Source organism: Podarcis liolepis, assembly GCF_965112155.1.
Source record: "Podarcis liolepis genome assembly, chromosome: 3".
NCBI lineage: Eukaryota > Metazoa > Chordata > Lepidosauria > Squamata > Lacertidae > Podarcis > Podarcis liolepis.
Genome location: NC_139557.1, coordinates 85,820,423 through 85,837,254, shown reverse-complemented (window position 1 = coordinate 85,837,254; position 16,832 = coordinate 85,820,423). Strand labels below are relative to the sequence as shown.

The window sequence follows — 16,832 nt, the reverse complement described above, 5'->3', positions numbered from 1 at the left end:
CTCCCCTCAGATTCCTCTTTTCCAGGCTAAACATAACCAGTTCCCTCAACCATTCCTCATAAGGCTTGGTTTCTAGCCCCTTGATCAACTTGGTCGCCCTCTTCTGCATACTCTCCAGCTTGTCAACATCCTTCTTAAATTGTGGCACCTAGAACTGGACACAGTATTCCAGGTGGGGTCTGAACAAAACAGACTAGAGTGGTACTATTACTTCCCTTGATTTGGACGCTTGATTTCTGTTGATGCAGCCTAGAACAGCATTAGGTGGTTTTTTTGCTGCTACATCACACTGTTGATTCATGTTCAACTTGTGGTCTACTAAGACCCTATATCATTTTCACAGGTACTATGGGCAATCCAGGTGTCCCCCAACTTATATTTGTGCAGCTGGCTATTCCTGACTATGTGCAGAACATTTTGTTAGTTTTGGCCCAGTTCTCTGTTAAGGTCAAATTGAATCCTGATTCTGTTTTCTGCAGCATTCACTACTCCTCATCTGGCTTACATTTTACCAGCTTCTCTGCAATATTATGGGGGACTTTGTTAAAAGCCTTACTTGAATCTCAATTCCCTACTACAGGATGCCTGTTGTTCAGACACAGCAAAGTCCAGCACCTTCTCAGGAAGGCTTCATTATACACATCTACTCTGATTACCTATTTTACTTTCGCGGGTGCCCACAAAGCTATGAATGGGTGAAAACTCATGGACTGGAAAATACAAACTGAAACCTTCATCCATGCTAGGGACACAGTTCTGTGGGCATAAATCCAGAACCCTTTGGAAAGGATGTGCATGGGGAAAAAAGCCACAACGGACATGGCTCATCGTGGTCTTCCTGGTTGCTTTCACCACATGCCTCCAAATCCTTTCCAAAGAAAGCTGTGTTTTGTTTCTGAGAAATGAGGCAGTGCTAAACAACTAGGGGTGGAGTGGGTGGGAAGGTGCCCTGATGGTACAAACTTCCCTACCACAAGAGTAATTCAGCCATTCCAGACTAATGCAATCTTCCCCAGCCAGCTGCCCTTGATGTCTTGCACTACAAACTCCAATCAGCTGTGGCCAGCATGGTGGGGGGATTTGTAGTCCAGAACATATGGATAGCACCAGCTTGGGGAACATGACCAGGGCAAAGTAAGTTAGGGCAACCTAAAATGTTTGGACACTCCTACATGATAACCAAGTAATTTGATAAGGTTTATAACAACAAGCAAGCCTCTTGGGTATGGTCAGTCAGCAAACATAGTTCAGGTCAGCTTTCTTGCACAATTCTGCAGCCTAGAGCCAGTTGCTGGTACATGTGGAGGACATTACAAATGTTCACAGCACTGTCACAGCAAAGTGTAATGGGGCGCTTCAAAGGTAATGGCAATGCGCCTTTAGGAAAATGGACTATCAAAAAATAAAAGAGGGCATTTTCCTTTCTGAAGGACAGTCCATACAGTATATCTTTCCTAGAACTGATTGTGTAATGTTATCACCTGGATATTTTTCAAAGTGCCACAAAGCTGTCCAGTTTTCTCTTGACTAGGAAATTTGCCTCTTTTGAGGAAAGGGAACCCCAGAAAGACAGAAAACACAATCCCAAGGAAGCTCAGAAGAAGCGGGGTTTGACAGTGACAAACTCCTCCTGGCATTTGTCCCCAACACCTGGCAATCTAATAGCCACTGATAGGCACAACATTTGTGTGGTGGTGGTAGGGTGTGTGTGTGCTACATTTGAAGGGTCTAAATATGCATATACTAACATGAATAACAAATCCCTGAAGGCAAACCTTCAGGAAAGAAAAGTAGCTTGGGGGTAAGGCAATTTTAAGCAGAGAAGCTTTTGTATGTGTCTCTACAGAATTAATTCTTTCCCCACCACCAATTTTTCTGCTCCAAACCCCCTCCCCCACCCAATCCCCAGTGGGATTTCAGCTGTGTGTATACCCTATTACAGTGCTGTATTTCTAGAAAAATGAGGTGCCGGAACTCACAATGAACGCCTCCTTTCTTCACTTACAATGGCAATGGCGCCCACCTAAGAGGTGCCAGAAGTGAGTTCTGGCTGAAAAAAAGCCCAGCAAGGACAAATCTAGAATTCCACAAAGGCGAAAGCACTGGATACATGAGCAGTATTGAGTTAAAACATGGGTAGCAAGGAAAGCATTATATATCCCCCCCCCACCTCTGCCTCTCTTTCTCTATCTCACCTTCCAGAAGCTACTTTTCAGGGACTCTTATGTCAACACTGGCATCATCCAGTAAAGGTAAAATGTAAAGGACCCCTGGATGGTTAAGTCTAGTCAAAGATGACTATGGGGTGTGGCGCTCATCTCGTTTTTCAGGCCGAGGGAGTCGGCATTTGTCCACAGACAGCTTTCCAGGTCATGTGGCCAGCATGACTAAACCACTTCTGGTGCAATGGAACACTGTGACGGAAACCAGAGCACAAGGAAATGCTTCCCACCGCAGTGGTACCTATTTATCTACTTGCACTGGTGTGCTTTAGAACTGCTAGCTTGGCAGAAGCTGGGACAGAGCAACAGCTCACCCTGTTGTGCAGATTCAAACTGCCAACCTTCCGATCTGCAAGCCCAAGAAGTTCAGTGGTTTAGACCACAGCACCAACTGCGCCTCACCTGAGAGCAGCAAGCTAGCTTGGCGGGTGCAGGGCTGGTCATATGGGGCACACACAGTTCTGTTCTCCAACTCTTTGCAGCCACTCTGTGCCTTCCAGTACCTGCCACCTCATTCTGCCTAACGGCAGGACCGACCCTGCTACTTTTCTTTACAAAAGCATCTATTGGAGGTTTACTCATCCATGTGTAACATGTAGCAAAACTTCAGTAAGACAGTGGAGGCGGGGGAACCAGAAATTAGAAAAAAGATTAGCATAGACAAAGGAATGGTTTAGCAGACTTGGCTGGCAAAATTAGATTCAGTCAACAGGGAAAGGTTTGCAAAAGAATGTGTTAAAAGGAGGAAATTAACTTGATGGAAGAGGGACGGGGGATGACTGCTCCAAGCAAGGGAAGGGGCCAAAGGAGTTAGAGGGAACTAAACAGAGGGTACTGAGAGCAGGTGAGCTTTTTCCTATTCTGATCTGTGCTCAATGACTTACTTGTTCTCTGCAGCATTGCTGGTAAAAGAAGAGTGCCTAAGTAATATTTTCCTTGTTTCAACATTGCTTCCTTTCAATTTTTGCCCTTGTTCTGACATCGCCTCCAAATCAACACAACACTGCTTTCTTTGGAATGAATTTAGGGATGTGGTAAAAGGAATCAGAATGGCAATATGAACTATATCCGTTTGCTGTGGCCAGTTTCCATGGACGTGCTTTCTAAAGAAAACCCACAAAACCCTGTAATTGTGCACAGCAGAGAAGTTCTAAATTTTATTCTAAATTCTGAGAGTTAGAATTTGCTTTGTGATTCATATAGTATACTATAGTTTTATTTTATCTTATTTACTTATTGAAGTGGTCTTACCATATCAAGGCAGTGCACGTTGATAAAACATAAAACATCATTAAAACCAGTACAAGATTATCACTACAGGATTTGGCTAAACGATGTGCTTTATGCAACTACATAGGCCTGTTGGCATAAAAAGCCTTCAAGAGATGCCTGAAGTCCAAAATAAGGATGCCTGCCAAATCTCTGCTGGAAGAGTGTTCCACAGCTTGGGTAGGACCAGTGATGCTAAATGCCCAACAAAGGACAACTAGCAGTGCTCCTTCCGAAGATCAAACTGTGATACAAGGGCTCAGGTGGTCTTTTAGGTATCCTGGGTCAAGGTTGTTCAAGGCTCAGTATATCCACACAACAGCCTTATATACCGGGTTTCGTAGCTTTAGGCTGCAATCCTATGCACACTTACCTGGTAGTAAGCGCACATGAGACCAATGAGACTTACCGTATATCTGAGCAGACATGCCTAGCATTGTGCTGTTAAGGCTAATTCTGCAGTTAACCTACTAACAGGGAGGCCACATTTTGGGGGGACCCAGTACCATGCACACACACAGCGACTGCTGTTATTTCATTGTCAGCTCAGAGCAGATCAAGCAGATATTTAACTTGGGTCAATTATTTTTTGCTATTCAGCACTCCTTTACATTACTACACAGTACCCAGAATGTTTCACACATTCTGAATGGCAAATCCTTTGTTTGGAGTTCAAAAGGATGCAGAAATCTCTTCCCCCTTCCTTCCTTCCCCCTGTTTTTAAGCTGATAAGCTTTTCTCTGCTCCAGAGGTCAGGCACATCTTCCTCCTTTGATGTAAGCAGGGGACCACGAGATTGGAGTGTAACATCCCCCAGTTCCTTAGAATAAACACAGTAGGAGTGAAAAAAGGATGGACTGGAAGAACTTTACTCCAGGTGCACTGTAGTTTGTAAACAAACATAAATATTTTTCTATTTCACACTGAAGGCTGCCCACTCTCCCACATTTCATGAAAATCAGACTTGATCTGTGTGCACCACAAACTTCCCTAGTTTCCACATGCTCAAGGTTCAAAGAGACATAAGCATTCATCACTCTACCAAATGGCTGTATCAACATTTGTTTCTCATACTCCCCTGATGAAGACTGCTCCAGTTCATAATGCATCCGGATTCACCTAACCACTATCTTATCTCACAGTTGCCACCTGGCCTTGTTGAAAAGCTGTGGTGCAAGGTTCCCAAAGGTTCGGATGTGCCTTGAGTTTTTCCCACCACCCAAAGGAGTATGAAGTTCCCTTCTGTTTGTCATTGTTTACCAGAAAAGGTGGTGAAATGGGATCAAATTGTAGGTGTCTTTAATAAGCACTGCTGTGCTCATCTTCCACCCTTACCCTCCTGCCCCTGTAGATGTTGAGATTGCAATACAAGGAGCTAAAGGCAAGAATACAAGTGCTGCAAAGCCCTAGTTTTCATCCATTAGCACTGCATTTGCTGGATCCAGTCTGGCTTTGACACCGGCCATAAGAGAATGAACAAAAGGGCAATAAGGATCAGGTCTTGGAAATAAAATCCAGGATGGGGTATTACGACTAGATGGTCCATACTACACTATCCAGGGTTAAATATGTTCATGTCAAAACCTGCAAAACCTACAGGAAAATATGGAATAGTTAGGACCTATCTTAATTTTTAAAAAGAAATGAATTTACATTGCAAACTCAATAGGGAAAACATTTGCCTCTTTGGGTTATGTACACACAGTGATGGCACTAGATAAAATATAATTACCACACCTGCTGCCCCCATTAGGTTATATCTTTTGAAGGCAGAACTGGGCTAGTTTGCATGACTAATTACCTCCAGGCCCATTTATAAACACTACTTGAGGATGCTGCCCTTGCTAGGTTGATCTTTTAGGAATCTAAATTTATTTCTCTATAATAATGTTGTAAACCTAAGGCTCGCTGGAGATTACGCTCCTCTAAAGGACAGCAAAGCCAAACTCTCAGTTATACACTCCCCACCCCCAAGGCAGCTTTCAAAGCAAAAACCCAGTTAGGATTCCGCCCTGCAAATCCTCCAAAGGGCCCCATCGCAGCAAAATGCCAGACTCCCTTGGAACTGCACCAGCCAATGTGTTGCCAATATCCACAAGACTAATGGGCTGTTTGTGCCTTTCTCCCGAGCCTCTAGCATATATATACACGGACATCCATCACAGGGAATATCTGCACAGAGCAGCTCAGTGGCTGTAATTAATTACATCAGTAATGATACCTTCTCAGCATCCAAGCAAACCCTGGGTCCTCCACCCAGCAGAAGCAGCAGCCAAGTCCCCTGTCCTGCTTCTTTTCAGCATTATGGAAACAGACCAGTTGGCCAAATCGACACTTCAAGTTCCAGATCCTTCAGTTGGAAAGAATAGGCAGGCTTAGGCATACATGCCCTTGCCTGCTACAAATCTTAAGGTAACGTTGAAAAGAGACTTACTTAGAGCAGAGGCTAGTTCACCAGTTCTATAAATCCTTTAATGTTCATGTGATAAAGAGTTCCAGTAGACTATCAGTGGTCCAGGAATGAGTCAAACACACGCACATGTGCAGTATCTAAGCCAAACCACCTGCTGATTAGCAGTTTGCCATCAGCAAGGGCCCCTTTCTAAGAAGGCAACCTAGTGAAAACAGCGATAAGGCTGGGTGTTACACAACATCTTTTCTACTGAGTTGCCAAGAGGAATCACCATGAGACTGAACGTAAGGATATTCACTCAAGCTTACTTAATGCAGATCAAGCTTGCTTATCGCAGATTAGGCACTCTTTAACCAGCTTGTAAAATGGATGGAATTGATGTGTATGGGATTCCAAGCACTGCTGGTGAATGTAAGTATGCTAACAGGTAAAGGTGGAAGTAGCTATTCTGGGTTGACTAAGCTGCCATATACTAAATCTGGCCACTAGAGTTAGTCGGTGTCTTCCCAACCTGGATTTCCAGGTGGCAGCTGTGCTAACAGACATTCTTCTTTAAAACTGAGGAAGCCAGGGGTTAAATCTGAAGCTTTCTGCATGCAAATCTCATGTGTTCTACCAATGAACTATGCCCAGTCCCCTTGTATGGCGACTGCCCTCCACAACACTTCAAGTGTGCAAGAGAGGTTGATTTGAACTATGGCTGGCCAGGGGAGGACTAACAGCCCTCAAACTACAAAGTAAGCTTTCTGATGAAATTTATCAATGCCCCTCTCTTTTATCTTTTTGCCACTCCCCCCACCTTTTGCTGACATTTAGGAGCTGGCAGAAGAAATACAAAAACTGTTCACTTCTTCACTTCTTCTTTTATCAATTGCTTCCCTTTCCGTTGGCATGCTGGGTTTTTTTTTAAGATCTCAAAGTATCTGAGTAATGCGACCGCAAAGGGGAAGGGGTGTTTAGGGCAGGGGTTAGGAACTTGCAGTCTAAGGGTGATATGAGGCCCCTGGCTAAATGTCATGTGGGTGGGGGGAACCAAGAGGGAGGATAAGGGGAAAGCTGGAAACTGAAATGCAAAGCAGCTTGCTGGGAGGGTGGAGAGAACAGAAAGAGAGAAAAGGGGCAGTGTTGCCCATTTTTGGCACTGGCCCCACCTGCTACCAGTTCCACCAGCATGCAGCCCCCAAAGGAATGCAGGCCTTGACCGGAAAAAAAAAAGCTTTGCCCTCCCTCCCACATTAGGGAAAGGCTTCAGACATACAGACATCCCTGTTCCATCTGAGAGCCAGTGTGGTTCCATTCCTTCCATAAACACATGGCAGAGCTTTAGTAAACTCTTTCTCTTTTTTAACAAAGGCTTCACACACACACTATACACTTAAAGCACATTGCTACCCTCAGATAATCTTGGGAACAGTAGTCCCCCCCACAGAGCTAGCACCCTTAGCAAACTAAGGTAAAGGTAAAGGGACCCCTGACCATTAGGTCCAGTCGTGACTGACTCTGGGGTTGCAGCGCTCATCTCGCTTTATTGGCTGAGGGAGCCGGTGTGCAGCTTCTGGGTCATGTGGCCAGCATGACTAAGCTGCTTCTGGCAAACCAGAGCAGGACACGGAAATGCCGTTTACCTTCCCGCCGGAGCGGTACCTATTTATCTACTTGCACTTTGACGTGCTTTCGAACTGCTAGGTTGGCAGGAGCAGGGACCGAGCAACGGGAGCTCACCCCATTGCAGGGATTCAAACCGCCGACCTTCTGATCGGCAAGTCCTAGGCTCTGTGGTTCAACCCACAGCGCCACCCGCATCCCAATAAACAAACTACAGTTAGCAAACTACGGTTCCCAAAATTCTTTGAGGAAGGCAGCCATATGTCTTAAATGTGTTAAGAAAGCACAGCACTTTGCAAATTAAAGCTGCAATACTAAACACAAGCAATCTAGAAGTGAACTACACTGAAATCAATGTGTCTTAAATTCTCAAGCAAAAATATACTTAGGACCTGGCTATAAACGTTTTATTAAAACGATAATACAGAAGAAGCCATGACTCCTCCCAATTCCATTTCACCAACCACCCTGACCTAAGTTCCCCCTTCCTTGGCCTGAATCGCCCCAATTCCTGCCAAAATATTCCAAAATACTGCAAAAATATTTTGCTCAAGGAAAAAGAAGTTCAAAGTTCATTCTGAACACAGATACTGCTTTCCTTGGGGAGAATTTGATTCTAATTTAAGTACGTCATAGATACAGTCCAAGCCTACTGCTGAAATCCGAACACACAAAACACCCTCTTTCAACTCCAGGGAGAAATAGGGAGTCTATGTCTTGCTGTGTTGAAAAGTTAAGACAGACTTGCTGTGTGTTGTCAAACCACTGCTTGGCTCCAAAGCACTGAGAAGTGCATTAAATGTATGTTTTGCAGAGTTGTGAAAATAGTAAAAAAAGCATGTTAAACCACTGGGGTAAGCCAATGTGGTGCCCTCCAGATGTTAGTCTACAACTCCCATCATCCCTGACAGCTGGTATCCTTGCAGAAGCAAATAAGCATTGGACTCCAACAACACCGGGAGGGCACCACATTGGCTGCCCTTGTTATAACCAATATCATCAGGCTGGAAAGACGATGCCAACAGGGATGATTTTAACTAACTATCCTCCTAGGAATGGCAGTAACATTTCCATCTCCCCCAGAGCAGTGAATTAAGTTTGCAAATGGAAGTTGTAAGGCTCCCTTGGCTCAGCTTGAGGACATTTTCCCAGGGTCAGTCTCAGGCTCTGATGGCTGTGTGCTAATCAAAGAATAAAAGCAAACAAGATCCCTTTTGTCCCAAGGGTGGAGGAGAGGAAGGAACTTGATGGGGACCCAGGTTGGGGACTTGCCCCTAGTTCACAGAGCTTCCCATTGCAGCAAAGGATGCTCTTTGAGGCAAAGTAAGGCCATGAGGTTGATCACATGGGAAAGTTATTCTGCACTCACAATGCAGTAGCATAGGTAGCCATGGGCAGGGGCGGGAGCAGTCTATAGGATGGCACAGGGGTCTGTCTTATGTTCCCTGTTGTGCGTCAGGGGTTTTGTTTCTGGGCGGCAGGGGAGCTTTCTCAACAACTTTGATTTCCCATAAAAAGCTCAACAACTTTGGTCTGCCCCAGGCGCCGGCAGGGGTTGCTACGCCGCGGCAGAATGTTTCCTCTTAGGTAGGAATAACCAGCTGCAATGCAGAGTGCAGTGATTAATTGGTGAGACACCTTTTCAGGTATCCTGGTCCCAAGCTGTATATGTCTTTATACACCAGTATCAGTACCTTGAACTTAGCCAGGAAACTAGGCAAGCTTGTTGAAGTACTTGCTACAGGATGGCCGCAGATCGATGGATTAAATCGCTAGGCAAGCCAAGTCAAAGGGTTTCAGCTTGGAAATAATGGCCAAGGCGCATTGGTGAATGAGATGCATAAAGCTTCCTTAGAACAGCAAGACAATGAGCAAACAATGATGGAGGGGGAGCTTACCACAAGAATGGAAGAGAATTACTCCCTATGGGCAAAATTGGGAAATGACACAATGGCAGGAAAGTAGGATTTCCTATTCCCATGAAGATTCTATATAGGAAGCAGCAATAAAATAATAATAAAGTATTCTTCATAATAAAGTATCCTGATTGTGGGAAACTTTGAGGAATGTTAATAACATGAAAAGCAAGCAGCTCCCCTGTGAATTGAGCCCCCCGCCCCCTATCTCAGCTGCAAAGAGTGCTATGAACTTGGCCCTTTAAATCATGGCCATGTAGAATGATAGTCACCCAGAGCACTTTTGTTAAACAGCCGTGATGAAGGTGCCCTGCTGTGAATGGTGCATGCATTCCACTGCTCATGTGTACCTGTTTGCAAGAGATGGACTGAGTCAGGTTAGGTAGGTTTTAGTAGCAGCAAGGGTTGATTCCTGAATTTGTAGAGGTAGGAGATAACGTGCCAAGAGAGAAATAACTTTTAGCTGTGACTTACAAAGTAACACTTTGCAAAAAAAGAAAGGGGGAAAAAGGAACAAGCTTGCCACAGCATGACCAGCAAAATGGCAGTTCGCTTAAGTACCCCAATATTATCTCACCGGTGCAGTCCTGCATCCAATTAAATAATAATAATAATAATAATAATAATAATAATAATAATAATAATAATTTATTATTTGCACCCTGCCCATCTGGCTGGGTTTCCTCAGCCACTCTGGGTGGCTTCCAACAAAGATTAAAAATGCATTAAAATGTCAGACATTAAAAACTTCCCTAAACAGGACTGCCTTCAGGTGTCTTCTAAATGTCTGGGAGTTGTTTATCTCTTTGACATCTGATGGGAGGGCGTTCCACAGAGCAGGTGCCACTACCGAGAAGGCCTTCTGCCTGCTTCCCTGTAACCTCACTTCTCGCAGTGAGGGAACCACCAGAAGGCCCTCGGTGCTGGATCTCAATGTCCGGGCAGAACGATGGGGGTGGAGATGCAACTTCAGGTATACTGGGCTGAGGCCATTTAGGGTTTTAAAGGTCAGCACCAACACTTTAAATTGTGCTCAGAAACGTGCTGGGAGCCAATGTAGGTCTTTCAGTAACAAACATACTGGCAAAAGCAAGCATTTAATCAATCCAGTGGTGGCGCAGTGTGCAGGGAGGTGCTAATCCCAGATAGTGGAGGCAGTTTTGCTTTATTTGCCCTGCCCTTCCTCCAATGAGATCTCTCATTTTATCCTCACAACAAGGTTCGGCTGTGTCAGCTAAGGCCACCAAAGGCCCCCTTTGAGCTACGTGGGGAATGAGATATGAACTCAGGCCTTCCAATCCAAGCCCAACACTTTATTCACTGCATCAGGCTGGCTTTTCCAGTGCTACTACCTCCCAGGAAGGAAGACAGTGCACCAGCTTCTAACCTGCAGCTACATCTTAACCCTTGCATGTCAACAGCTATTTAAAAAGCTATAAAGAAAACATAAGGAACTGCATGACCACTGACAAGCAAATTTAGAGTGACTGTGGTTGTTCTTTGGCTGCTCCTCTGAAGGGATGATGGTATAATGGCCAAACAGTGATGAATCACACATAAATAGCCATGAGTCACACATTAAAAGTAATAAATCAAACTAAGTTTGTAAACATTTTAAGAGCGTTGCAGAAGGTGAGCTAAGAGAGGCATTATTCCCCATAGTGCTCACACAGGTTTTTTTGTGGTTGAGTCCATTTATTGCTTCTGGTCAAATGGATTTTGCAGGCTTTTGAAACAAAACCAAAAAAAATGCCTAACCTGTTTGCCAGAAACCAAAGTGGGAAGATAGTAAACAACACAGTGGTCCTTCTAGCAAACAGATTTCAACTCTCAAAAATCCTATTGTCTGTCTCCAGCCCAACAGCATAATCCTTCCCATGTTTACTCATTCAATGGGGCTTACTTCAAGGAATGTGGGTGTGCAAGTGAAGCCTAAGCCTCCAACAATTTATTATCCTTTTTCCTTTTATTTATAAGGCATATCTGCAAGTTCCATGGATCCCAAGCTAGCATTTAGACCATGTGAAATATAGTGCCATTGCAGAATAATTCAATCTTCTGCTGGCCATTTCAGTTTGTCATATGGAATGATTGCCCCTGCCATGTTCGAGGAGTCAATTCCGTAGGCAGGGGGAGGAGGGGAGAATCCCCATTGTGCAAGTGGAAGTCTTTGTGTGGGCTTCCCTTGATGGTACTCATTAGTTGAATTCCACCCACAGGTAATTCATAGTAATCATTTCAGGTAGAACAAAGCAGCTTGGGCAATTCTCATTCTCTGAATCCGGATTTACTACAGCCACCATGCTGGCAGTGAAAAGTTCTTTGTACCATCCTGTGGCTCTCCTTCAAAGTCACCTATTATCTTACTCATTATCATTGCAATCAGAACGTGTAGCAATCATGGTGATGCAGGTACGCTCTTGCAAAATTCTACAGTTTGCAGGGTATGAGATACTTGGTCTTGCACGAGTGGAGTGACTGTACATGCATTCTGCTCTTTTACTTCCAACACAACTGTGAAGCTGGTTCACTCTCAGCCCACAAGAGCATGATTGGAGGACTTGTGTGTGTATGCAATATAGCACAAAATTATTCCGAATGTCTGATGCACAGAAACTTTGGCGGCAAGAGACCTGCCTCATATAGACACAGCACTCATCCATTTTTACAAAGGCACAGCTTCCCACTGAGCTATTTTCAGTTGCCATCTGCTCCCTTTCATCTATATTTCGGAGACATCTGTCCTTCTCTTATTCAGCCTAGAGGCCAATGCAAGACTTACAGCATTGCAGCTGGTCCCAATTTAGAGGGAGTGTGGTTGAAGCCAAAACGCAGGACAAAACGTTCTATGTGCTAAAATACCATCACTTCCACCAATCAAAAGTAAAATACCAAGGCAGAGCTGTTTGTGGCCATGATTGACACTGAATTTGACCAATAATTATTCTTGGAGGAATGCCAGCCAACATAATGGCTGGGATTCATGGCTTTTCTCCCCACCTTGTTCACGACACACACAGGACTAAAATACCGGGTCTATTTCAGGCTGAGCAATCCACCATCCATTCACACGGCACTAAACTAGCAGTCAAAACCTTAAGAGGGGATGGAACAGATGCAAAACTAAAAGATTAGTTTTCTTAGCAGCATTCATCCTAATGCCAAGTCCATGGATGAACATATCAATTATCAAAGTGAGGGGGGAAGGCATAGGATCAAGTATGGACACCCCTGAGAGTGGGATATAAAAACACTGCCAAAAATCTGGCAGAAACCCACATTGGCTCCCAGCACCATCATCAACGGAACAGAAAAGGATGCAGCATGCCACAAGTCTGCAGAATGCCTTTCAAATTCAGGCTAGAAAACTGAAACAAGCCATTTGCCGCAAGGGTAGCAAGCCTATACCCCTCCATATCTCCATCTCCCATTAGCCCCAGACAGCATGGTTAATGGTCAAGAGATTTTGAGAGCTGGAATCCAGTAAAATCTGGAAGGTCACAGGTTTCCCGTTCTTGCCCTCTCCCAGTCTGAAAAAGACTTAAAGGCTTTTTCATCCAGCTCCTACCCACTAGTAACCCAGATATCAACCTATGCAATTGGGTGAAGCAAATTGTGGAAGTGACTCAAGCAAGTGAGCCAGGCTATATATTGCACAGATTCTTTTCTTCTGCCTATTGTCTTGGGCACCAGATAATTATTCCAAACTTTCCTCAAAGCAGGCCATCCACCCTCCAGTTCAAGAATATGCTTGAATGTTTATGCATTAGGGGGGGCTGAAGAAGAGCCTGCTGTGTCCTGTCTAATTTATAGCTCCCTGGAACAGACAAAGCATTCTGCTTTGTTTAGGCAACAGATAAATTTAGTGGACTGGATTCTATCTTGGCAAAAGCTTTTTTCAGCAACAGAGGAGAGACCTCCAGGGAAGGCTGATTTACAGAATGGTTTAAATAATGACTAGCGCCACTGCTGCAAGTCAGACAAAAATATCATTACTGTCATCCTGAGACCTGAAAACTATCATCTTTCTTACTCCACCCAAACTAAGTTCTGTTATTTGCACATAACACAAAATACAAGGACCAGATCCTGCCACAAGCCAAGATATCAACCCCACTCAACCAGTACTGCTATAGGGCCTAATAATGTCAGCCACAACGCCAAATTAATCGAACCTGATCATCTTCCAATACAGTATATGCTATCATCTGCCAGTAATACCTATCTATATTCTATGTATAAGACAAACAATTCAGTCACAACACAAAAGAGTAAGTGGGTACCAATATGACATAAAAAGCAGGTGTATTTCAAAATCACTATGAGACCATCAACTGAACTGCTGTCATTTCAATGGAAAGAAGGAAGTTCATAGAGGAATTAGCATGAAATTGCTAAATGAACACTTATAAAGTTACGTTCTATCACACATGGCCTGAATCAAAACAATGGGTTTCCCTGTATGGGAGTTAAGTAGCTGAACAATGCCAGAAAGTTTGTGTTATCATTAATACGGCTTTGTACACAATTATCAGAGTTCATATTTCTTGCATTTCCTTTTCCTGGCCTCAGCCCAGTATACCTGAAGGCGCGTCTCCACACCCATTGTTCAGTCCGGACATTGAGGTCCAGCACCAAGGGCCTTCTGCTGGTTCCCTCACTGTGAGAAGTGAGGTTACAGGGAACCAGGCAGAGGGCCTTCTTGGTAGTGGCGCCTGCCCTGTGGAACACCCTCCCACCAGATGTCAAGGAAATAAACAACTATCTGACTTTTAGAAGACATCTGAAGGCAGCCCTGTTTATAGAAGTTTTTAATGTTTGAAGTTTTATTCTGTTTTATTCTTTATTTATTCAGATGTGTGGGGTATTAATAAAATAACAACAACAACAACAACAACAACAACAACAACAACAACAACAATAATAATTTGACCTCGCTACTAATGTCTCCATGCCACACATGTGAATGGGATATATGCACACACACATGCACACCTACCAATTTAAGATAACATTCCATGCATCCAATGAAGTAGACTCTAGTCCATGAAAGCTTATGCCATAAAACAGCCTTCAGGTGTCACAAGGCAACTCTTCAGAAGCAGGAATTGACACAGATCACACCACCAGTTAAGATGACCAGGCTGGATTTTGTTTGGTGGTAGCCTAAGCAGGGCATAAGCAAACAAGACACCTGACCAGAACAGGGAGGGAGGTGAGGAGCTAGGAAGAGATAGCCTAAGGTCAGGAAGTAATGTGTTAAGCTTCTGGCTTATCATTCCTTTGTTATGCAGATTATGGGCTAAATGGTCATCCAATGGTTAGGAGATGGTTGGGAATTTAACTACTATTTGAAAGTTACAGATAGGTAGCCGTGTTGGTCTGCCATAGTCAAAATAAAAAAAAAATCCTTCCTGTAGCACCTTAAAGATCAACTAAGTTAGTTCTTGGTATAAGCTTTCGTGTGCATGCACACTTCTTCAGATACACACAATCTGTGTATCTGAAGAAGTGTGCATGCACACGAAATCTGTGTATCTGAAGAAGTGTGCATGCACACGAAAGCTTATACCAAGAACTAACTTAGTTGGTCTTTAAGGTGCTACAGGAAGGATTTTACTATTTGAAAGACAGCACCAGCAAGAACATCCCAGATAACAGGAAGTCGTAGTCAATGTGGAGGCTCAACTTCTAAGTGGCATGGAGTATTACTATCATATTACACTCATGGGCACCCGTCTGTCCTGGGAGACAATGGAGGAGTGAACCTTTGGGGGGTGGGGGGTGAGGTCAAGCTGTTGGAAGGTTGCAGCACCTGCTGTGGCTGTAGAGACGGATACAGGAGAGACATGTTTTGTTGCAGCTGGGGCAGATGAAGGCATCTGGTTGTGCTGCTGCAGATGCACCAGGGTGTTTCTTCTCTCTGCACTGCTACTGAAAAATCGCACTGACTGCCAGTTAGCTACTGAGCTATGTTCAAGGTATTGGTGTGCAAAGCCCTACACAGCTTGGGGCCAGGATGCCTAGAAGGCTGCCTCATAACCTACATCCCCAACTAATCACTGCATTCTGCAGGAGAGGGCATCCTGCAGATACCATGAGGTCCTTTCTTTACAGTGTCAGAATCAGGCCTAAATTCCTTCCCACTGCATGTCAGGCAGGCGCCATCTGCTGAATTTTCAGCACTTGCTAAAGACATTTGTCTTTCAATGAGCCTTCTAAAATCTTTATCCCAGTTGGAATGTGTCTTGGATTTGAATTGATTCCATGTATGTGCTTTTGCTGTTTTAAACTGTTTTTATATTTTTGTTTTATACGTGTTATTACGGTATATTGCAAATCGCTTTGGGATGCCTCATGGGAAATGATTCCTAAACAAAATAATTAAATAAATAATTCGATCAATCCTGCATGTACTGTTTCACACCGCCGGAATGAGTGACTTAGAAGGATATCATCATATAAAATTTACAATTCCATAGAACAATTAAAATGGGGGGAAAGGTAGGAAGATTAGAGTGTCTCTTGGCCCCACGCTCCTGAGTGGACCTTCTTGCAGCATCAACAGCTTCCTTGTGTGACAACACAGAGAAAGGCTGGTTGACCACAGTAGATCATAGCTAAGTGTAACACATACCATGGAGTCACCCGGGGTCAGAGAATAGATTGTGCAAGCGTGTTTTTCCCATGAACAAAGGTTGGGGAACCATCGCTCTAGTGATGCGGCTCATGCACCCGTGAGAAACAAGCCACTGCACTAAATGGAAAAGTGGGGCAATTATTGCCCAGAGGCACATTGTGTGCAAGAGGCAAGCAAGACAGGGTTGTGGGAGAGGCTATTGAATGGGAACTCAAACAGGGTGGAGTAGCCCTGTTGTGATGGTGGTGATGGGGGTGGAATAGCAGGTACAGTGAGGTTGGGGGTGGTGTGGTCAGGAAAGCCATTGCTCAAGTAGGTCACAGAGGCTCTTAAAAGAGGGAAGCTCTTCCAAGCATGGAAGTAGGAGTGGGAGAGAAGGAGGCATAGGCATCGTGAGCAGCCATTATGGGAACCAGCCTCAGTTGGGGACCTATCTGTGCTATAAGAGACTCTGAGTATCACCCAGAGAGGAGGACCATGGCTACTAAAATAAAACAAACCCTCATGTTTTTAAAGAAGCTGTTAGAAAATCAATATGTCCAGGCTTTCTCTGTGGGGAAAAGTTGCCTTTTATGGCAGAGTGACTTCTCCAGACCCCTTCTGAAGATGTTTTCCTGCATCTTCCCTCCCTCACTTGAGGACGCTTCTTCTCCCATCTCGTCATTCACTCTCACGCAATTACTGAGATGCAAGCTTGGAGGCCCTACTACAGGTACAACCACTGTAGGAATTTAACTACTAGAAATGCTGCCTTTGCTGTTATACCT

At 44.2% G+C, this 16,832-nt stretch overlaps 1 protein-coding gene across 4 annotated transcripts in view; it reads right to left on the bottom strand.

Moving 5' to 3' along the window:
- Positions 1–16,832, bottom strand: part of SLC29A1 (solute carrier family 29 member 1 (Augustine blood group)) — an 83,171-nt gene that overhangs the window by 28,231 nt on the left and 38,108 nt on the right. Inside the window, exon 2 of one of the 4 annotated variants that reach the window (XM_083497152.1) lies at positions 5,713–5,841. The exons of 2 other annotated variants lie outside the window; for them this stretch is intronic. The gene's annotated coding sequence lies outside the window, so the exon portion shown is untranslated. Of the gene's footprint in view, positions 1–5,712; positions 5,842–5,925; positions 5,983–16,832 lie in introns of those variants that run through there. One more of the 4 variants, XM_083497153.1, reaches the window with a different exon arrangement.